Genomic DNA, 24,132 nt, shown 5'->3' with positions numbered 1-24,132 from the left:
ATGAGATACTTGAGTATAACAAATGCAAGAGAGCACTTAAGAAGGAAATCAGGAGAGATTAAAAAAGGCATGAGGGTGCTCTAGCAGACAAGGTGAAGTAGAATCCCAAGGGCTTCTACAAGTATATTAAGAGCAAAAGGCTGTCAAGAAACAACATGGTCCTCCTGAAGATCAGAGTGGACATCTATGCACAGAGCTGAAAGAAGGGGGAGATCTTAAATGGATTTTTTGCATCTTTATTTACTTAGATGACAGTCTATACCAGGGCCTGACTGTGTTCCCTCAGACCTTGTGGGAGACTAGTGCAGAAATTGCAGGGGCCCAAACAGAAATATTTAAAATGTCCTTAGCAACGGGTGAGGGGCTAGAGGATAGTTAATGGTCCATTGTTTAAGAAATACCCTAAAAATAAGCTGGGAAATTGTACACCGGTGAAACCGGCATCAGTAGAGAGTAAAATACTGGAAGATACTCTAAAAGACCAGAGTATTTGGATAGACATGGACTGATTTGGGATGGTCAGTATAGCTGTTTGCAATGTAGGTCATGTCTAACCAACCTTGAGAGTTTTTCAAGGAAATTAGCAGGTCATTTGAAGGCAAGGTAGTGGATATGGTCTACATGGACTTTAGCAAGGCCTCTAAAGACCTGCATGGGAGATCGGTCAAGAAAGTTCTCTCACTTGGCATTCAGGATGAGGTAATGAATTTGCTTCACGAGAGAAGCTAGAGAGTGGTAGTAGATGGTTGCCTCTCTGACTGGAGACCTGTGACTAGCGGGTCTGGGTCTAGTGTTGGGTCCAGTGGAGCTGGGTCCAGTGTTGCTTATATCAACGATCTGGATGATAATATGGTTAACCGGATTGGCAAATTTGAGGATGAAACCTCTTGAGAATGAGGAAGGCTATCAAATCTTGCAGCAGGATCTGGACCAGCTGGAAAAATGGGCTGAAAAATGGCAGATGAAACTTAATGCAGATAAGTGTGAAGTTCGCACTCTGGGAGGACAAACCAGTGTAGGACTTGCAGGTGAGCAGTAGGGCACTGAGGAGTGTGGTAGAACAGAGGTATCTGAGAATGCAGATCCATAATTGCTTGAAAGAGGAGTTACAGGTAGATGGGGTCATAAAGAGAACTTTTGGCACATTGGCCTACATAAATCAAAGTACCAAGAACACGAGTTGAGATGTCATGTCGACGTTGAATAAGATGTTGGTGAGGCCTAATTTGTAGTACTGTGTGCAGTTCTGGTCACTTGACTATGGGAAAGATTACAAACTGCAGAGAAAATTTACAAGGATGTTGCCAGTACTTGAGGACCTGAATGAAAGGGGAACGTTGAATAGATTAGGACTTTGTACCCTACAGCGCAGGAGAAGGAGAAGGAGGGGAGATTTGCTAGAGGTACGCAAAATCATGAAGGGTATAGACAGGGTAAGTGCAAGCAGAGGAAAGAGTGGAATGAACTGCCGATGTGAGTGATGAATGCGGGTTTGATTTCAACATTTAAAAGAAATTGGGATAGGTCCATAGATGGGAGGGGAATGGAGGGTTGTGGTCCAGGTGCAGGTTGGTAGGTCTGGTCAGATTAATAGTTCTAGCATGGAGTAGATTGCCGAATGACCTGTTTCTGTGCTGTAGTGTTCTATCTATCTAACTCAAATATTGTACTACAGCTGCAGGCAGGCAAAGTGTCAGGGCCACAATGAGGTAATAATTCAGTTATTTTCACATATGAGAGGTCTGTTCAAGAGTCTGAATATAGAAGCATGATAGATGCTGTCTTTGAGCTTGATGGTACATCTTTTCAAGTGTTTTTTTTGATCTCCTGACCAATGGGAGTGGGGGAGAGATGACAGAGTGACTAGGATAGCAGGACTCCTTGATTATGTTGGTTGCTTTCCCAAGACAGCTGGAAATGAAGGAATCTTTGATTTGTGTTATGGATTGGGCTGTGTCAACAATTCATCAATTTCTTGCAGTCTTGAGCAGAGCAGTTGCTGTACCAAGCTGTGTTCATCTGGAGATGTTTTGTTGCCTAGTATTTCAGTGGCATGAACATTCACCAGCCTTTGATACATCTGCTCACAGTCTGTGGAGTGAGAGGAACTGGGTAATCATCAGCAAACATTCCTTACAGTGGAGGAAAGGTCACTGGTGAAGCCGCTGAAGATGGTCAGGCTTTGAACGCTGGCAGAAGTTCCTGCAGTCATGTTCTGGAGCTGATGTGATTGACCTCCAACCACAATGTATTGATAGTATGGACTGCTTTCAGGTAGACCAGGGTTCCCTGATCCACACATTCTCCTATGTAGAGTGTACTTGCTCTCACTCCCCTCCCATTTGGCCTGTGTTTGGACAGAGTCTGTGCTGAAGTCTGGAGCCAACTGACCCTGGTAAAACCCAGGCCTGTCGCTGATGCATCACAACTGCTTGGCAGCACAGCCTACAGCACGTGGCTGATGGCTGAGAGCAGAATAAGCCAGATTGGTCTCCGTTAACAGGATCCACCTGGGCAGCCCTACCCACCAGTGTTGTACCTGTACTGCAACTGCATGGTTCAAGACACAGCTACTCCTGGAACACGGGTCTTCAGTACCACAGCTTGGAAGTTGCCTGGTCTCACTGTAATTGGGGTGCCCACTGTTCTCATATAGACTATGAGAGTAACTCAGGGTCAGTGGGTGGCTGAAACCTCTCCTGTGACGGTGGGACTCTCAGGAGGAAGGCGAGGTGGATTCATTCTGTACCTCTGACTGGAGGTAGTTGTGAACGTTTCAGCCTTTCACAGGACACAGATCAGTGTAGCAAAGATGAGGCCCTTTGCCCATCATGTCCCCAGTATTCATGTGCTGGGCATGAACACTGCTGGGACTGGGGACGTTCCTGGTCACCTTCCCCCATTGGATGTGTCATTGCCTCACCATTCACGGTATGGTATGGCATGGTAGTGTAGAGGTAGTACAATACTTTAAAGTACCAGCAATCAGCTATTGAGGTTCAATTCACACAGCTACCTGTAAGGAGCTTGTACATTCTTCCAGCAATTGCGTGGGTTTCCTCTGGGTGCTCCAATTTCCTCCCACATTCCGAAGACATACAGGTTAGGGTAAGTAAGTGGTGGACATGTTATGCTGGCACTAGAAGCACAGTGTCACTTGTGGACTGTCTCCAGCACATCCTCCGAATGTGTAAGTCGTTGATGCAAACAACGAATTTCACTGTATGTTTTGATGATTTGATGTATTTCAAGGGGAACAGAAATATAAAAACAAGGAGATAATGCTGAGGCCTTATAAGACACTAGTCAGGCTGTACTTGGAGTATTGTCAACAGTTTTGGGCCCCATAATCTCGGAAAGGATGTGTTGTCGTTGAAGAGAGTCCAGAGGAGATTCACAAGGATGGTTCTGGGAATGAAGGGGTTAACAAATGAGGAGCATTTGGCAGCTTTGGGCCTATACACATGGGAATTTAGAAGAATGCTGGGGGTTGGGGGGGATCTCATTGAAACCTACCAAATGTTGAAAGGACTACATAGGGTGGATGTGGAGAAGATGTTTCCTATGGTGGGGTATCCAGAACTAGAGGGCACAGCCTCAAAAATGAGGGGCAACCTTTTAGAACAGAGGAAAGGAGAATTTTTTTTTTAGCCGGAGGGTAGTGAATCTATGGAATGCTCTGCCACAGACTGTGGTGGAGGCCAAGTCTGTGTGTGTATATAAGGCGGAAGTTGATATTTTCCTGTGGGGCAGCTTCACCAGGGCAGCACCACTTGTCCAGCACCCACTTCCACACCCCTCACTGAAACATGGAGGACAGGGACGGTGGATCCCTCACCCAGGCTGTAGGTAGAACTAACACCTCCAGTGGCCCAGATCCTCAGGATGGGATGACAGAGAGGGGTTAAAGCTGGGAAGGGCTATAAAGGTCAGTGATTGCAAGGAATGTGCCGGTATGATCTCAGTGATCACTGTGACAAAGCAGCGCTCCGCACTTTATCAGCAGCTTCTCAGTCCATACTGCACTTGTCTCGCGCCTTCGCTGCCATTCACAAAGGCTCCCACTGTTCAGCCACAATTTAACTGCCCAAGGGAGCACAGAATCGATTGGACAGAATAATACACCCACACTGTCCAAGTCACTGTTGACAAAAAGAAATCCATCTCGCTTCATACGGCTTATCCGTCAGGATCTGTCGCAGAAACGGAATCAATACCCTGAATGACGGGCAAGCAGGAGCATGCTCAGTGCGTGGTCACCCTCTGACCCTCTGCATTCACTGATAAGGTTTACAGTCGCCAGGCTGCTTGTCCTGTTGTCTAAGTGAGTGACTGACAGAGGCTCGGCCTGATACTGACGACCAACACACAGCCCCTCTGAGACCACCCCTCCACTTATCAATGTCAGTGCATAATTAACCCTTTCAGTACGCCACACACCAGACTTTCGAGGCTCCATTGCCACGTCTGGCCGATGAAGGGGCAGATAGGAAGGCTCAGCAGCAGCTTTGCCACGCTAGTGCCAGGCAGAGTCCCAGAGAAGGGGAGAGCAGACTCCACCAGGGCAAACAGGATGCCTGTGCTTCAGCACCAGGAGTGGCCATTGCGTTGTCTCACTATCCTCACCAATGGGCTTCAGGGATTGGAGTCTGTTCCCATTCCCAGTGTGCTTCATATCACTGAGAGGCTTGTAATGGAATTAGTCCAGGGATTGGTCACTCTGCTGGCCCCTTGCCACTCCTGTAACCATTCAGCATCTGCTTATCAAGAAACAACCTACCTTGGCCTTAAAGTTCAGCTTCCATCAACCTTTGAGGACACGAATCCCAAAGTTAAAATCACCCCATAGAGAAAACTCTTGCCTGTAATAAATATGTAGCCACTTTAAACAGTGATCTCTTGTTCCAGACTCTCCCACAGGAGGAATTCTCCTTCTACACAGCCTTCCTGCCAACACCCCTCAACTTCTATCACCCCACTTCCCAAACTCCAGCAGACACTAGGCGAAGCAGTCCATCCTTGCCTCTCAGGTCAGCTGGCCAGTTCAGTCTTGCCCACCTACAGTGAGTTCATCACACCTGTCTCAGTGCTCAGACAATCCCTGCACTGTCACAGGTCTGCCCTCTGCCCAGGTTCACACATGGCAGGGAAGCCCTATACAACAGGGTACAGGCTTAAATTGAGAGGAAGTTTTAAAGAGGATCTGAGATTTATTTTTTTTACAGAGTGGTTGATGTCTGGATCTTGCTGCTAGAGTTAGTGATGGAGGCAGATATGTCACTGTGTTTTAGAGACATTTAGAGAGACATGCCAATAGACAAGATATAAAAGGGTACAGTCCTAATGTGGGCAAAGGGGATCAGTGCAAATGGGCAGTAAGATCAATATGGACATGGTGGGGCAAAGGGCTTGCTTCAATGACTCTGCTAACTGCCAGCTGAGAGTCTGCGGAGACCATCTTCCTTGTTCTGCTCTCCACGTTACGGGTCTGCAGGGATGTGGGAGAAGCTGGTGTGCAAGAATGTTCCAGCATGATGCCCTCCTGGAGTGACAGTGCGGGGGCAACGTGGGTGACAGTTGCACCTTTGGACAGGGGGCCAGGCTCTGAAATGACACAGAGTGACTGCTCAGAGACTGGCACATGAGCCAGTAACGAGAGTCCTCCAATGGACCAGGAAGAAGTCCAGTCTCTGGTTGGAATTAAAAGTAGTTTCTAGTGGTAGAGAAACCAGGAGCTGAGATCTGAATAGGTTTTGCAGTCTGTACCACTGGAGAGGGAGAGAGATTTGTCAGGATAAGTAGGGTGGTCACGGACTGAAGAATCATAGAGAATTTATGGCACAAACTTGGCCCATTGTGTCTGTGCCAACAGAAGGAGTTTTGCAGGGCAATCCTAGCAGTTCACAGCTCTGCAGACCACCCATACTGTTAAACTGCAACAGAGGTCGAGGTCTCTGCCTCTCCTACCCTTTCAAGTAGCAAGATCAATACTACCACTACCCTATCCTCTGAGAGAAAATATTTCCCTCACCTTCCTCCTAATCCTACTGTTTGGACGTCTGCCCCTTGTTTACTATCCCTCTGCTAAGGGAACAGGTCCCTTCCACCTTCTCTGATGCAGTCTTGACCTGAAATGTCAACAACCTCAGATTCTGCCTGACCACACCACGCCCCCCCACCCCCACACCCTGAGTTCCTCCAGCAGATATTTGTTGCTCCAGATTCTGGCAGCTGTGGTCTCCTGTGTCCTCTCTGTCATGGCCCCTCATCATCTCATAAACCTCACTTGTCTCCCTCGGACCCTCCAATCTTTCCTCATTTACAGTTCCCCAGTTCCGTCGACATCTCTTTATCTACTCCAATATAACCATGTCTCTCCTGTAACATGGCAATCAAAGTCAAGTTTATTGTCACATGCATACTGTGCACAGGTGCAAGGAAAAGCTTAGAGCATGACAGTCACAGAGCATGAGATAAGCACAACTGTTAACAATGCTCCAGTTGTGATCTAGCTACTGGTGTACACTGTTCTAGCACAACCTTCTTGCTCTCTGACTAGGCCAATTTATTTTTCTTCAGCACTGTCTTGTATAATTTATATTCTATGTGCAGTATGTGCCTGTGATGCTGCTGCAAGCCAGTTTTTTCACTGTTTTGGTACCTCAGTGTACTGTACATATGGCAATAAGCTCAACTTGATCTGAAGGAAAGCCTCCAGCAGACCTTGTAACCACCTTACTGACCTGTCCTGCTCCCTTGGTGGATGTGTGAATGTGCACTCCACGCGGTACCTGCCCATGAACAGTCTGTTCCCTCACCCCACGTTGCTCCTGACTGAACTCCATTTGTCATTGTCCTGCTCAGCTTCCTCACTCTCTCTACTCTCGTGCAGTTTGTCTCCCTCCTCAGTGGCTACCACCATGGCTTCCTATATTATTTCTGGGTTTCTTTACCATGCTGTCTACCCATCATAGAGAGGGATGGTTGTCCAGACTCCTGGGAACCCCACTGGGCAACTGTCTTCGAGCTATAAAGCCCTCGTCAACCACCACCATAAGACAGAGGAGCAGTATTCGGCCATTCTGCTCACCTAGTGTGCTCCACCGTTCAATCATGGCTGATCCTTCTTTCCTCTCCTCAACCCCATTCCCCGGCCTTCTCCCTGTAACCTTTGATGCCCTGTCCAATCAAGAACCTATCAATCTCTGCCTTAAATGCACCCAATGACCTGGCCTCCACAGCTGCCTGTGGTAATAAATCCCACAAATTCACCACCCTCTGGTTAAATAAATTTCTCCGCATCTGTTTTAAATGGACGCCGCTCTATCCTGAGGCCGTACCCTCTTGTCCTAGACTTACACACCATGGGAAACGTCCTTTCCACATCTACTCCGTCTATGCCTTTCAACATTTGAAGGGTTTAGAAACATAAAAACATAAAAACCATACAGCACAATACAGGCCCTTCAGCCCACAAAGCTGTGCCGACCCTTAAACCCTGCCTCCCATATAACCCCCTACCTTAAATTCCTCCATATACCTGTCCAGTGGTCTCTTAAATTTCAGTGTATCTGCCTCCACCACTGACTCAGGCAGTGCGTTCAGACAGAGGAGCAGAAGTCGGCCATTCTGCCCATCGAGTCTGCTCCGCCATTTTATCATGAGCTGATCCATTCTCCCATTTAGTCCCACTCCCCCGCCTTCTCACCATAACCTTTGATGCCCTGGCTACTCAGATACCTATCAATCTCTGCCTTAAATACACCCAATGACTTGGCCTCCACTACTGCCCGTGGCAACAAATTCCATAGATTCACCCCCTCTGGCTAAAATGATTTCTTAGCATTTCTGTTCTGAATGGGCGCCCTTCAATCCTTAAGTCATGCCCTCTCATACTAGACTCCCCCATCATGGGAAACAACTTTGCCACATCCACTCTGTCCATGCCTTTCAACATTTGAAATGTTTCTATGAGGTCTCCCCTCACTCTTCTAAACTCCAAGGAATACAGTCCAAGAGCAGACAAACGTTCCTCATATGGTAACCCTCTCATTCCCGGAATCATTCAAGTGAATTTTCTCTGTACCCTCTCCAACGTCAGCACATCCTTTCTTAAATAATTCCACGTACCAACCATTCTCTGAGTAAAAAAAAACCTTCCTCTAATATCCCCCTTGAACTTCCCACTCCTTACCTTAAAGCCATGTCCTCTTGTATGGAGCAATGGTGCCCTGGGGAAGAGGCGCTGGCTATCCACTCTATCTAATCCTCTTATTATCTTGTACACCTCTATCATGTCTCCCCTCATCCTCCTCTCCAAAGAGTAAAGCCCTAGCTCCCTTAATCTCTGATCATAACGCATACTCTCTAAACCAGGCAGCATCCTGGTAAATCTCCTCTGTACCCTTTCCAATGCTTCCACATCCTTCCTATAGTGAGGTGACCAGAACTGGACACAATACTCCAAGTGTGGCCTAACCAGAGTTTTATAGAGCTGCATCATTACCTTGCGACTCTTAAACTCTATTCCTCAACTTATGAAAGCTAACACCCCATAAGCTTTCTTAACTACCCTATCCACCTGCGAGGCAACTTTCGGGGATCTGTGGACATGTACCCCCAGATGTCTCTGCTCCTCCACACTACCAAGTATCCTGCCATTTACTTTGTACTCTGCCTTGGAGTTTGTCCTTCCAAAGTGTACCACCTCACACTTATCCAGGTTGAACTCCATCTGCCATTTCTCAGCCCACTTTTGCATCCTATCAATGTCTCTCTGCAATCTTCGACAATCCTCTACACTATCCACAACACCAGCAACCTTTGTGTCTTCTGCAAACTTCCCACCCCACCCTTCTACCCCCACATCCAGGTTGTTAATAAAAATCATGAAAAGTAGAGGTCCTAGAACTGATCCTTGTGGGACACCACTAGTCACAACCCTCCAATCTGAATGTACTCCCTCCACCACCACCCTCTGCTTTCTGCAGGCAAGCCAATTCTGAATCCACCTGGCCAAACTTTCCTGGATCCCATGCCTTCTGACTTTCTGAATAAGCCTACAGTGTGGAACCTTGTCAAATGCCTTACTAAATTCCATATAGATCACATCCACTGCACTACCCTCATCTATATGCCTGGTCACCTCCTCAAAGAACTCTATCAGGCTTGTTAGACACGATCTGCCCTTCACAAAGCCATGCTGACTGTCCCTGATCAGACCATTATTCTCTAAATGCCCATAGATCCTATCTCTAAGAACCTTTTTCAACAGCTTTCCCACCACAGACGTCAGGTTCACTGGTCTATAATTACCCAGACTATCCCTACTACCTTTTTTGAACAGGGGGACAACATTCGCCTCCCTCCAATCCTCCGGTACCATTCCCGTGGACAACGAGGACATAAAGATCCTAGCCAGAGGCTCAGCAATCTCTTCCCTCGCCTTGTGGAGCAGCCTGGGGAATATTCCATCAGGCCCGGGGGACTTGTCCATCCTAATGTATTTTAACAACTCCAACACCTCCTCTCCCTTAATATCAACATGCTCCAGAACATTAACCTCACTCATATTGTCCTCACCGTCATCAAGTTCCCTCTCATTGGTGAACACTGAAGGGAAGTATTCATTGAGGACCTCGCTCACTTCCACAGCCTCCAGGGACATCTTCCCACCTTTATCTCTAATCAGTCCTACCTTCACTCCTGTCATCCTTTTGTTCTTCACATAATTGAAGAATGCCTTGGGGTTTTCCTTTACCCTACTCGCCAAGGCCTTCTCATGACCCCTTCTTGCTCTCCTCAGCCCCTTCTTAAGCTCCTTTCTTGCTACCCTATATTCCTCAATAGACCCATCTGATCCTTGCTTCCTAAACCTCATGTATGCTGCCTTCTTCCACCTGACCAGACTTTCCAGCTCACTTGTCACCCATGGTTCCTTCACCCTACCATTCTTTATCTTCCTCACCGGGACCAATTTATCCCTTACATCCTGTAAGAGATCCCTAAACATCAACCACATATCCATAGTACATTTCCCTGCAAAAACATCATCCCAATTCACACCCACAAGTTCTAGCCTTATAGCCTCATAATTTGCCCTTCCCCAATTAAAAATTTTCCTGTTCTCTCTGTTTCTATCCTTTTCCATGATAGTGCTAAAGGCCAGGGAGCGGTGGTCACTGTCCCCCAGATGCTCACCCACTCAGAGATCTGTGACCTGACCCGGTTCATTACCTAGTACTAGATCTAGTATGGCATTCCTCCTAGTCGGCCTGTCAATATACTGTGAGAGGAATCCATCCTGGACACACTTAAACTCTGCCCCGTCTAAACCATTGGAACTAATCAGGTACCAATCAATATTAGGGAAGTTAGTCACCCATGATAACAGCCCTGTTATTTTTGCACCTTTTCAAAATCTGCCTCCCAACCTGCTCCTCGGTATCTCTGCTATTGTCAGGGGGCCTATAGAATACTCCCAATAGAGTAACTGCTCCCTTCCTGTTCCTGACTTCCACCCATACTGACTCAAAAGAGGATCCTGCTACATTACCCAATTACCCACCTTTTCTGTAGCTGTGTATAGTATCCCTGATCAGTAATGTCACCCCTCCTCCCCTTTTCCACCCTCTCTATCCCCTTTAAAGCACTGAAATCCAGGAATATTGAGAATCCATTCCTGCCCTGGTGCCAGCAGTCTCTGTAAGGGCCACTGCATCATAATTCCATTTATGTATCCAAGCTCTCAGTTCTTCACCTTTGTTCCTGATGCTTTTTGCATTGAAGTACACGCACTTTAGCCCTTCTACCTTAGAATTTTTCTAAGTTCCATGTAGCCATCCAGGAGTCTCTTAAAAGACCCTATTGTTTCTGCCACCACCACTGCCACCGACAGCCCATTCCACGCACTCACCACTCTGTGTTTTAAAAAAAAACAAACTTACCCCTGACATCTCCTCTGTACCTACTTCCAAGCACCTTAAAACTATGTCCTCTCATGCTAGCCATTTCAACCCTGGGGAAAAGCCTCTGACTATCCACACGATCAATGCCTTTCATTATCTTGTACACCTCTATCAGGTCACCTATCATCCTCCGTCGCTACAAGGAGAAAAGGCCAAGTTCACTCAACCTATTCTCATAAGGAATGCTCCCCAATCCAGGCAACATCCTTGTAAATCTCTTCTGCACCCTTTCTATGGTTTCCACGTCCTTCCTGTAGTGAGGCGACCAGAACTGAGCACAGCACTCCCAAGTGGGGTCTGACCAGGGTCCTATATAGCTGCAACATTTCCTCTTGGCTCCTAAACTCAGTCCCACGGTTGATGAAGGCTGATGCACCGTATGTCTTCCTAACCACAGTGTCAACCTGCGCAGTGTCAACCTGAGCGTCCTATGGACTTGGACCCCAAGATCCCTCTGATCCTCCACACTGCTAAGAGTCCTACCATTAATACTATATTCTGCCATCATATTCAACCGACCAAAATGAACCACTTCACACTTTTCTGGGTTGAACTCCATCTGCCACTTCTCAGCCCAGTTTTGCATCCTATCAATGTACCGCTGTAACCTCTGACAGCCCTCCACACTATCCACAACACCTCCAACCTTTGTGTCATCAGCAAACTTACTAACCCATCCCTCCACTTCCTCATCCAGGTCATTTATAAAAATCACGAAGAGTAAGGGCCCCAGAACAGACCCCTGAGGCACACCACTGGTCATCGGCCTCCATGCAGAATATGACCTATCTACAACCACTCTTTCAATGAGATTCCTCCACCATCACCCCCCCCCACCATTCCTTCTAATTCCAGCGAGTACAAACCCAGAGCCATCAAACATTCCTCATATGATAAACCATTCTCGGAATCATCCTTCTGAACCTCCTCTGAACTCTCTCCAATGCCAGCGCATCTTTTCTTAGATGAGGAGCCCACCCTCCACTTCCTGCCACTTAGCCAGGTTTGGATTCTTGGGGCCTGTGAGTTTTAGATTAGATTAGATTCAACTTTATTCTCATTGTGCTGAGTACAGATACACAGCCAATGTATCTGTACTCGGCACAATGACAATAACTACTTTATTGACCAGCCTGCCACATGGAATCTTATCAGGAGCTTTGCTAAAGTCCATGGAGACAACATCAAACACCCTGCCCTCCTTGTTATCCCCTTTAAAGGATGAATTGTATGTCAGATATGAACTTCCCTTAACAAATCCATACTGAGTTACTCCGATGCATCTGTACCACCTTCAGTAAGGGTTTACACTCTTCCTCAGAATGGATGTTACCACTCAGGTCAACCTTACTGGCCTGAAAGGACCCATTCCCTTATCCTATTATCCTTTTGTCCAAGAACGGCATTTTTCCAGTCCTCTGGCACTGTTCCTGATGGTCAGACCCTCTGCAATATCCTGGCATCTATTTCATCTGGGACTGGTCTTTTCCCAAGGTGCTGAGACCCTTCAAATATTCTCTTTTACTATATACATCCCATTCATTAATAACTCCCCCAAAATAAAACATTGATCTCCCTGTTGTTATAAAAGGTTTTGAAACCTCTGAGGGAACATGCTTACCCTTATCCCTTTTGAATGCCTAATTCTCTGAGATTGATTTATTGTTTCATAGTGGATCCAATTCACTGCCTGCCCTGTCCTAATTTACACACCTAGCTCCTGCTTTGCCTTTTTCTTAACTGAGCCAAATCAAACTGAACAATAATCACCCCCACAAAACCACTCCCTCCACCAGTCAAGTTTCATTTCCTAAAATAAATCCAGAATTGCTGCCTGTTAATCTTCCTAGTGTAAGAGTTCACCTGTACATAGCCTGCATGTTTTATATGAACTATCTCAGTTACTCTTGATTATACACTCCTTCTGCACTCGTACTTTTGCACATTGGAAATGGACTTTTCAGTTTCTCTCGAGCTGTTGAAAACGCTCAAAAATGGGTCATCTCATCGTTCTTTAGTTCAATTTATGAAGCCAAATTTGATGATTCCTCTAATACATCACCCCGTTTCGTGGCAAGGTTCTTTCACATATAGAGTCATTCAGCAGAGAAACAGGCCCTTCTGCTCACTTTGTCTGTGCCACTGGTGATACCTAACTGCATTCATCCCATAAATACACATCCCTACAACTTTCCTATCCAATACCTGTTCACTTCGGTGAGAAGAGGCAGAAGCTCATTTTATTTTTCTTTCTTTCTTTCTTATTTCACATTTAGAGCAATGATGATGTCTGGCAGGACAGCAGAATGCTGCTCTAATGGGATGGGAGAAGACAGGGAGACCACCAGAGTCCCTGATGACTACACATGCAAGAAGTCCATCCACAGCTTCTTTCACACCAAATTAAGGAACTGGAGCTGGAGCTGGAGCTGGATCTGGATGAACTCCAGATCATTCGGGAGGCTGAGGGTAGTTACATCCAAGGTGCAGGACACAGGACACAGGGTGATTGTCAGGAGGGGAAGAGGGTAGAGACAACCAGTGTGGAGTATCCCTGTGGACATTCTCCTCAAAAACAGGTATACTATTTTGGATATGTTTTGGGGGATGGGGGTGGTTAGGTGACCAAGCAGAGAAAAGCCACAGGGCCAGGTGTCTGGCTCTGTGGCTCAGAAGGGAAGGGGGAGAATAGGCAAAGGATAGAGGATTCATTGGTTAGAGGAACGGACAAGAGGTTCTGTGAATGAGATTTCCGATGGAATTTTGCCTCCCAGGAGCTAGCATCAGGAACATCTTGGATCAAGTCCAGAGCAGCCAGAAGTTGTGGTCCACATTGGTAGGAAGAATGACAAGGTCCTGCAAACTGAGCTCAGGGAGTTAGGTGCTAAGTTAAAAGACAGGATCTCATGCTAGTGAGGCCAGAAGTGGGAAGATCATACATTTTAAAATGTAGCCAAGGAGAAAGTGCAGGAGGGAGGGCTTCAGAGTTTTGGATTATTGGGGTCCCTTCCAGGGAAAGTGGAGCCTGTACAGATAGGACTGTTTGTACCTGAAATGGGGAACTGATATCCTGTGGGAAGGTGTACTAGTGTTGCATAGGGGGGAGATTTAAGTTGGAGTCATAGGGGAATGGGAACAAGAGCACCAGAACAAATAGTGGGGTGGTTGTGGGGAAAGACGTTAAGCCTACATACAAACTCGGGGATCAAAAGATTGAGCATGGCAGGACCAATGTTCTGAGCTGTGTCTATTTCAATGTAAGGGATGCAGGTGGATGAGCTTACCATGGATCAGCACGTGGAATTACCACATTGTAGCCATTGCTGAGACTTTGTTGCAGGATAGACAGTACTGGCAATGTTCCTGGGTTCTGTTGTTTAGGACGTGATAGAATGGGAGGGATTAAAGGGAGAGGGGTGGCATTACTAGTTGGGGAAAATATCTTGGTGATGCTCAGACAGAACAAACTGAACAACTTGTCTACTGAAACAACAGGAATTCTGCAGATGCTGGAAATGTAGTCCTGACGAAGGGTCTCGGCCTGAAACGTCGACTGCACCTCTTCCTACGGATGCTGCCTGGCCTGCTGCGTTCACCAGCAACTTTTATGTGTGTAACTTGTCTACTGAGGCTGTTTGGGTAGAACTGAGGAATAAGAAAGGGATGACCACGTTAATGGGATTATATTATAGATATTATAGACCGAGGGATTTAGAGGACCAAGTTTGTAGAGAGATCACAGACTGTTGCAGGAAACATAAGGTTCTGACAGTAGGTGATTTTTACTTTTCACATATTGACTGGGTCTCCCATATTGTAGAAAAAAAAGTAAATCTCCTATTAGGGAACGAGATAGGGCAGGTGGCAGAAGTTTGTGTCGGGGAACACTTTGCATCTAGTGATGATGATAATACAATTAGTGTCAATATAATTATGGAGAGGGATAGGCCTGATTCTCCAGTTCAGAATCTAATTTGGAGAAAGGCCAATTTTGATGTTATCAGAGTGGATCTGGCAAGTGTGGATTGGGACAGGTTGTTTTCAGACAAGGGTGTGCTGAGTAAGTGGGAGGCCTTCAACATAGGCATTTTGAGAGTACAGAGTTTGTATGTTCCTATCAGAGTAAAAGACAAGGATAACAACTTTAGGGAATGTTGGTTTTTGAGAGAGATTGAGGCCCAGGTTCAGAAAAAGAAAGATGCATTGCAGATTTAGGCAGGAAAGAGTAAATGAGGTACTTTAGTATAAGAAATGCAAGAGAACACTTAAGATGAAAATCAGAAGGGCTTAAAGAAGGAATGTGATTGCTCTAGTAGACAATGTGAAGAAGAATCCCAAAGGCTTTAATGAATACATTAAGAGGAAAAGGATAGCAACGATAAAATTGGTCCTCTGGAAAATCACATTAGCCATCTATGCATAGAGCCAAAGAGATGAGGAAGATCTTAAATGGATTATTTTTAATCTGTATTTACTCAGGAGATGGACACAGTTTATAGAAGTAAGACAAAGCAGCAGTGAGGTCATGGACCATATAAAGATTTCAGAGGAGTACGTGTTTGCTGTCTTGAGGCAAATCTGGGTAGGCAAATCCGCAGGGCCTGACAATCCCCTTAGACCCTGTGGGAAGCTAGGGCATAAATTGCTGGGCCCTAGCAAAGATATTTATAACTTCCTTGGCCACAAGTGAGGTGCCATAGGATTAGAGGATAGGCAAAGTTTTTCCATTGTTTAAGGAAGGCTCCAAGAATAATACAGGAAATTATAAGCCAGTGATCCTGACATCAATGGTTGGTAAATTATTGGAAAGTATTCTAAGGCATCAGTTGCTTGTGCTTCTGTTATGTTATCCATTTGGGCCAACAGAATACAATTCAGAAAGCAGTGATTTTTGATTTTTTTTTACTTTGACCTAAAAATTTTCAGACCCTTGCCAAGATGCAGGGAAAAGATTTTGACACTTGCTGAAAATATTACCCACATGTCTGTGCTGATTTCAACATTTAAGACATGGATGGGAGGGGTATGAAAGGCTATGATTCGGGTGCTGGTCAACAGGACTAGCAGATTAATAGTTTGGCATGGCCTAGATGGGCCAAAGGGCCTGTTTCTGTGCTGTAGATCTAAACAGTGCCTCAGCCTATGTGGGTAAGCATGGGAAATGCGATTTTCACCACCCAATCCACTGCGATCTACAGCCAGCAGAGATTATCTCAGCATCACATCCCTCTGACATTAGTGCTGCCACTGCAGAAACATGTATGAACACCTCTGGATCACATGCAGACACAGGGATGGGAGCAGAATATGGCATGTCACCAAAACTTTGAATCACTTCTATAGATGCACAGTGGAGAGTATCTTAACTGGTTGCATTATGGCTTGGTATGGAAACACCAATGCCCATGAATGGGGAAGTCTACAGAAAGTTGTGGTTACAGCCCTGTCCATCACAGGCAAAGCCCTCCCCATCACTGAGCACATTTACATTGAGTGCTGCCAAATCAAGCATCCTCACCATCCAGGATTAGAATCGGTTATTACCCTATAACCATCAGGCTCCTTAATCAGGTTGGAAAACTTCACTCACCACAACTCTGAACCGATTCCACAGACTCACTTTCAAGGACTCTTTCCAGCTCATGCACAACTATTATACCTTTATTTCCACAATTTGTCGTTTGCACATTGGATGTTTGTCAGTCTTTCTTTATAACAAGGGTCCCTAACCTTTTTTGCACCGCAGACCGGTTTAATATTGACAATATTCTTGCGGGCTGGCCAACGGGGTTGGTCGGGGGGGTGTTAATCATGACCGGAATATAGGTGGTAAGTGGCTAATACACTCAATTTCGTTTCTAAAAGGGTTTATCTAATGAATTTAATATTAAACACACAGCACATATTTTCCTCACATGAATATAGTGATAAGTCAATTATAAGTTACTTATAAGTCAATAGCATCATAACATGTTAAGTAACGTTTGGATATTAAACACACAGCACATATTTTCCTCGTATGAACATATAAAATCATTGCAACACACCAATATCGCTGAATCAGTGGGAGCCCCGGGCTTGTTTCACTGCAACAAGATGGTCCGATACTCAAAGGGGTTCCTTATGCCCCCTTTGAGTCTATTGTGCAATTAAGTTTTCGTTGCAATATATATCGCACATAAACCAGTAGTATTTCCTTATTGTTGACATCGGTAGACTCGTTGACCTGGATAACATGCCATGGTGACTCGTTAAGCCGTTCCAACAGCTGTGCTTCGATGTCCTCCGCTATGTCATCGATTCTCCTTGAAACTGTGGTAGCTGAAAGAGAAACCTGTGCCATCTTGTTAGCTGCAGCTTCTCCCAACAGTTCACGGCACATGTCCTTGGCAGCAGGCAGAATCAGTTCTTCACCAACAGTGAAAGGCTTCTTAACCTTAGCAACATGGCTAGCCACTAAGTACGACGCTCTCAAGCGGTAGAATTTGTGGAGGTGGTGGCTCTCAGCACTTGCTTCCGACCCGCTTGCTCACGTTTTTTCTGCTCAAAAAACTCACGGGTTTGTCTTTAAGTGCAGGATGCTTGGACTCAAGGTGCCGAAGCAGTTTTGAGGGCTTCATTACCTCATTGGACAGCTTGTCTCCACATATCGCACACAGGGGGCTTGGAGCGTGCGAGTCACCGGTTGCAATAAAGCCATATTTTATGTAGGACTCGTCGTATTTTCTGTTGAAGGAAGCTTTCTTTTTTTTTGCAGTCTTGGCCTCAGCTGTCTCTGCATTATCATCATTAGGCCTTTTATGTCCCCTACCACCTCTTCCAAAGAAACTCTCAAGCAACGGTTATTTTTCACTCATCGAGTAGTTGTAGGATAATGACCAACTGATGACCTCACATGACAGGGAATGAGGAAAGGTGCAGCTGACTCACATTGTTTCCTCACGGCCCGGTAGCACATGCTTTGCGGCCCAGTGGTTGGGACTCACTGGTTTATAAGACCATAAGATACAGGAACAGAATCAGGCCATTTGGCCCAACGAGTCTGCTCCACCATTTCATCCTGGCTGATCCATTTTCCCTCTCAGCCCTAAGCTCCTGCCTTCTCCCTGTATCCCTTCATGCCCTGACCAATCAAAAATTTATCAATCTCTGCCTTAAATAGACGTAAAGACTTGGCCTCCACAGCTGCCTGTGGCAACAAATTCCACAAATATACCACTCTGGCTCAAGAAATTCCTCCTCATCTCCGTTCTAAAATGACACCCCTTTTTACTGAGCTGTGTCCTCTGGTCTTAGCGACACTCATACCATAGGAAATATTATTTCCACATCCACTATCAAGGCCTTTCACCATTCGATCGATTTCAATTAGGTCACCCCCTCATTCTTCTGAATTCTTAGGTATAGCTTTTTTATAAATTCTGTTGTATTTTTTCCTAGAAATGCCTGCAAGAAAATGAATCTCACGGTAGTAAATTGTAACACAATGATAACTTTAAATTTGACTTTAAGTGATCTGCACAAAGTCTGGTCTTGTTATAGGAAGGCACATCGCCAGCCACTCCAGGATGTCTACTTCAGTCTCATCTCTCAGCACTCCAGAGTGATCATGGAACCCAATCCATGATAATGACAGTCTCTCTACAATGGACACAAAAGCTGCCTGAACTGTTGCATTTTCCTTTTATTTCCCAACTTACAACTGCAGCGATGTTTAATTCCCACAGTTCCATCATTTTTACTCTGGTCTACCTCTTTTTACATCCACTCCAGAGAGATTAGCTGTGATTAACAAGCCTCAACACACTGACCTGTCAACCCCGCTCTCTATCCTGTCCAATATCCACTTTCTTCTCTATGTCCTTCTCCCTTTCTGTAAGTTGTAACAGACTTGTTCTCAGTTATGCTGAAATGTTATTCCTGTTTTTCCCTCTAGAGATGCTGCTTGACCTGCTGAGCACGCCAGAAACAAAAGCACTGCTGTCAGCACACCACAGTACGCTGGCAATGATTGTACACGTGTCCCTCAGTCAGAGAACAACAGTACACTGGTGATGATCGTACACGTGTCCCTCAGTCAGAGAACAATAGTACACTGGTGATGATCGTACACGTGTCCCTCAGTCAGAGAACAACAGTACACTGGCGATGATCGTACACGTGTCCCTCAGTCAGAGAACAACAGTACACTGGCGATGATCGTACACGTGTCCCTCAGTCACAGAACAACAGTACACTGGCGATGATCGTACACGTGTCCCTCAGTCACAGAACAACAGTACACTGGTGATGATCGTACATGTGTCCCTCAGTCAGAGAACAACAGTACACTGGCGATGATCGTACACGTGTCCCTCAGTCAGAGAACAACAGTACACTGGTGATGATCGTACACGTGTCCCTCAGTCAGAAAACAATAGTACATGTGTCCCTCAGTCAGAGAACAACAGTACACTGGTGATGATCGTACACGTGTCCCTCAGCCAGAGAATAGTACACTGGTGATGATCGTGTACGTGTCCCTCAGTCAGAGAACAAAAGTACACTGGTGATGATCGTACACGTGTCCCTCAGTCGGAGAACAATAGTACACGGTGATGATCGTACACGTGTCCCTCAGTCGGAGAACAATAGTACACTGGTGATGATCGTACACGTGTCCCTCAGTCAGAGAATAGTACACTGGTGATGATCGTACACGTGTCCCTCAGTCAGAGAACAACAGTACACTGGTGATGATCGTACACATGTCCCTCAGTCGGAGAACAATAGTACACTGGTGATGATCGTGTACGTGTCCCTCAGTCAGAGAACAACAGTACACTGGTGATGATCGTACATGTGTCCCTCAGTCAGAGAACAACAGTACACTGGTGATGATCGTACACGTGTCCCTCAGTCAGAAAACAATAGTACACTGGTGATGATCGTACATGTGTCCCTCAGTCAGAGAACAACAGTACACTGGTGATGATCGTACACGTGTCCCTCAGTCACAGAACAACAGTACACTGGTGATGATCGTACACGTGTCCCTCAGTCAGAGAATAGTACACTGGTGATGATCGTACACATGTCCCTCAGTCAGAGAATAGTACACTGGTGATGATCGTACACGTGTCCCTCAGTCAGAGAACAATAGTACACTGGTGATGATCGTACACGTGTCCCTCAGTCAGAGAACAACAGTACACTGGTGATGATCGTACACGTGTCCCTCAGTCAGAGAATAGTACACTGGTGATGATCGTACACGTGTCCCTCAGTCAGAGAACAATAGTACACTGGTGATGATCGTACACGTGTCCCTCAGTCAGAGAATAGTACACTGGTGATGATCGTACACGTGTCCCTCAGTCAGAGAATAGTACACTGGTGATGATCGTACACGTGTCCCTCAGTCAGAGAACAATAGTACACGGTGATGATCCTGTACGTGTCCCTCAGTCAGAGAACAACAGTACACTGATGATGATCCTGTACGTGTCCCTCAGTCAGAGAATAGTACACTGGTGATGATTGTACACGTGTCCCTCAGTCAGAGAACAATAGTACACTGATGATGATCCTGTACGTGTTCCTCAGTCAGAGAGCCGCAGGGTGCTGTCGATGGCTGTACACGTGTCCCTCAGTCAGAGAGTCACAGAGAGCGTCCATGGTGCATTTGGTGCACAAAGCCAACCCCGGGCATCACAGGAGAAAGGTGAGAAGATTGTGACCTGGGAACACAGCTCATGTCTATGGAGCAGCAGTAAGCCCTGTTCTCTGGTACCTTTGAGACTTGGGTGACCTACAGTAAGCACTTCCAGCCTCATACAAGACAGCCTGTCTCTGCAAACTTTCCCCAAATCCATTTGCAGGATGTGGAGCCATGGCAGCCTCCACTCCCAGATCTGACCACATTCAGTTGGATGTGAGGGCAGGAGCCCAGACAGCAGAACCTGATCTGATGAGACACACATAGGCTGTGAGAACACTGAATTCAACAATTCCCCATGACAGTCACCAACCTGTTGCTTGAACCTGTGACATTTTTCTCTCCCGCTTCCTGCAAAGTAAAAGATGTTGATTTCTACCTTTCTCCTAGCTCTGCTGGAAAGTGATTTCCTGAGGTGAGAACACTATTCTTCTCTACATAGATGTAGCTGGAGCTGTCAAAAAGATTTCAGATCACCAGCAACTGCAACTGCTTGCTTTTTGATTACTGTCCCTTTAAGGGTCCAGCCTATATATTCCAGCAGTACACAGCCCTCAGCTAAAGGCAGCCTATAATTAGAATTAATATCAAGCTTCACTTATCCGACTGGAGTCATTCCAAAGGCTGGGTTTTGGGAAGTACCATAACTACTGATTAATTAGTTCCTAACACATTTTAATAGGGAAACACAAATCACTTTCCACTGTTGCCCTCTTTGCTGTAAGCTTTTTCATGTGAATGGAATAGAAATGAGATTGTGAGCACGTTACTGCTCCCAGCCCAAAATGGGCTGTTACCTGCTCGCTGAGAACCCCACTCGCTGTGCCGAGACTCAGCCAATCACTAGTGCTGAGTAGTCCCAACAATAACACCAGGTACTCCACTGTTTTAGTAAAACTTGCAGTTAAATGATCCAATAACATCAAATGTGATGGCCTACATGAATCACAAGAGACAAACCAAGGTCAGACAAGAGCTGACATGTGCCAGATGTGGATGATGCCCACTCTGTTTATGTGCCTCTTAAGCATTGCAATAGTATCTTCCACCATCACCCTTGGTAGCGTATACCTGTTACCCATTACTCTCCTGCACATCTCCTTTAAACTTTCCTCTCTTACTTTGAACCCATGCCCTCAGCTATTTCTACCCTGGAACAGGCTTTGACTGGCCCCAATTCCGTGATCAGCTGCAGTGAGGTTTGCAGCAGCAGAGACCATAAAACATAGGAATAGAATCAGGCCAATCGGCCCATCAAACCTCCACCATTCAATCATGGCTGATTTTTCCCTTACCAATTAACCTTAAATATACCCAACTGACTTGGTTTCCACAGCCATCTGTGGCAATGAATTCCACAAATTCACCACCCTCTTGCTAAAGAAACTCCTCCTCATCCCTTTTCTGAAGGAATGTCCTTCTATTCTGAGGCTGTGCACTCTGGTCCTAGACTTTCCCACTCCTGGGAACATCCTCTGCATGTCCACTCTATTTAGGCCTTTCAATATTTGGTAGTTTTCAATGAGATTCCCCGTCATTCTTTTAAACTCCAGTGAGTACAAGCCCTGACACTCCTCATACATTAACCTTTTCAATTCTAGGATCATTCTTGTAAACCTCCTCTGGACTCTCTCTAATGCCAGCACATATTTTCTTAGATATGGGGCCTAATAGTGTTCACAAATGTGGTCTGACTAATACCTTATTAAGCCTCAACATTACATCCTTGTTTTTACATTCTAGCCCACTAAAATGAATGCCAACATTGTATTTGTCTTCCTTAGAGACTGGGGTCAGGCAGGGGTTTGGTCAGCAGGAAGTTGGAACAATGAGTGCTGTAGCAGTAAAGCTGAGGGTTGAGGAAACTGGAGTTGTTAGTGGAGGGGAGTTCAGTGAGTCTCAGATGGTTAAAGGAAGCAGGCCATTTGGCCCATCAAATGCACGCCAGCTCCATCTAAGAACAATCCAGTTAGTCCCTCTGCTGTCTCTCCCTTTGTCTTCAGCAACTTCTGTAACCAACACATCACTGTAACTGAGTGACAATTCAGCGAGGAAGACCAAAAGGGGCTGGTGGAGGAGACATGCTAATGGAAAAGGCTGCAGACCAAGACTGGAGCAAGGAGGGCACTGGAGGGGGGAGACCAGGGCTGACTAAAACCATGGGTAGATACAGTAGGTCCCTGGGAAGGAGATGCAGTGGGGATGGTCAAGTGGGTAAACAGAGGTAGGATTAGGGATACACGCTGCAGTGGACGCGATGTATCAGCGAACAGGGTGCCGAAGCCATAAATTCTAGGAATACTAGTCCTCTGGATTCCTACACCCCACTAAATCCACCCTCTCTGCCTCTGCAAACCCCTGAATGGGCAGACTCAGCATCCCTGCCTCAGGCCACTCGTGGACATCACACTTTTTCCCAATGACTCACCAGAATTCTCCACATAGTACTGTACTCAAATGACACAAAAGATTTACTTCCCCTCACGGGGCTAACCCAGAACACCATGAAGCTGAGCACGGCCGTGTAAGTCAACAGGGTGGTGAAGAGGCCTTTGGCACACTGGCCTTCATCAGTCAGGGCACTGAGCTGAGGAGTATGTTGTATTTATACAAGTCGGGACTGTTGTACATGGCTTTGGTCACCCTGTTATCGTAAAGCTGGAAAGGGAGCAGAAGTGATTTATGAGGATGCTGCCTGCACTAGAGGGTCTGCGTTACAAGGAGAGGTCAGCCACACTGAATTTTAATTCCCTGTAGTGTAGGAGAATGAGGGCTGACCTCAGAGTATTATAAAACCATGAAGGGCACGGATACGGAGGATGGTCATAGTCTTATCCCCAGGGCTGGGAAGTCCAAAAATGGAGGGCACAGATACAAGAGGGGAGAGATTTTAAAAAGACCTGAGCAAAAACTTCTTTACACAGAGGATCGAGAGGATCTGGAATGAGCTGCCAGTAAAGTGGTCAATTTCAACTTCTAAGAGACATTTGAATAGGTATATTGAGAAGAGAGAGGTTTAGAGGGTAATGGGCTGAATGTGGGCTAGCAGGGAGGTTGCTGTGGTCAACCTGGACCAGTTGGACCAAAGAGCTTGCTTCATCCTCTGTGACTTTATGCTAAATCTAGTAAGCCAACATTTAGAGAAGCTCCTTCCCAAAGTTGTACTCTGACACCAGGTAATGAGATGTGCTAATAAAGACAGTGTGGTCAATGTAGTCTTCATGGATTCCCGTGGGATGTTTTCAAAATCCCACATGGGAGATTGGCCCAAGGCTCAGAGCCCAGGGGCTCTAAGGAAACCTGCTTACCTGAATCCAACTGCTTAACTTGGTGTTAGGAGGCAGAGGGTGACAGTGGAGTGTTGTTTTTGTAAACAGAAGTATGTGATCAGCAGTATACCACAGGGCCAGTGCCAGGACCCTTGCTGTTTCTGTGCTCCGGTGAAGGTCTGCGTGTGTGTGTGTGTGT

General features: G+C 46.0%; 1 protein-coding gene across 4 annotated transcripts in view; it reads right to left on the bottom strand.

Annotated features, from left to right (window-relative positions):
• LOC134353179 (arf-GAP with GTPase, ANK repeat and PH domain-containing protein 3-like) overlaps window positions 1-24,132 on the bottom strand; it is a 545,439-nt gene that overhangs the window by 5,188 nt on the left and 516,119 nt on the right. The gene's annotated exons all lie outside the window — the stretch shown is intronic.

Source organism: Mobula hypostoma, chromosome 1 (assembly GCF_963921235.1).
Source record: "Mobula hypostoma chromosome 1, sMobHyp1.1, whole genome shotgun sequence".
Lineage (NCBI taxonomy): Eukaryota > Metazoa > Chordata > Chondrichthyes > Myliobatiformes > Myliobatidae > Mobula > Mobula hypostoma.
Note: the sequence above shows the minus strand (reverse complement) of the source record. Positions and strands in the feature narration are given on the sequence as shown.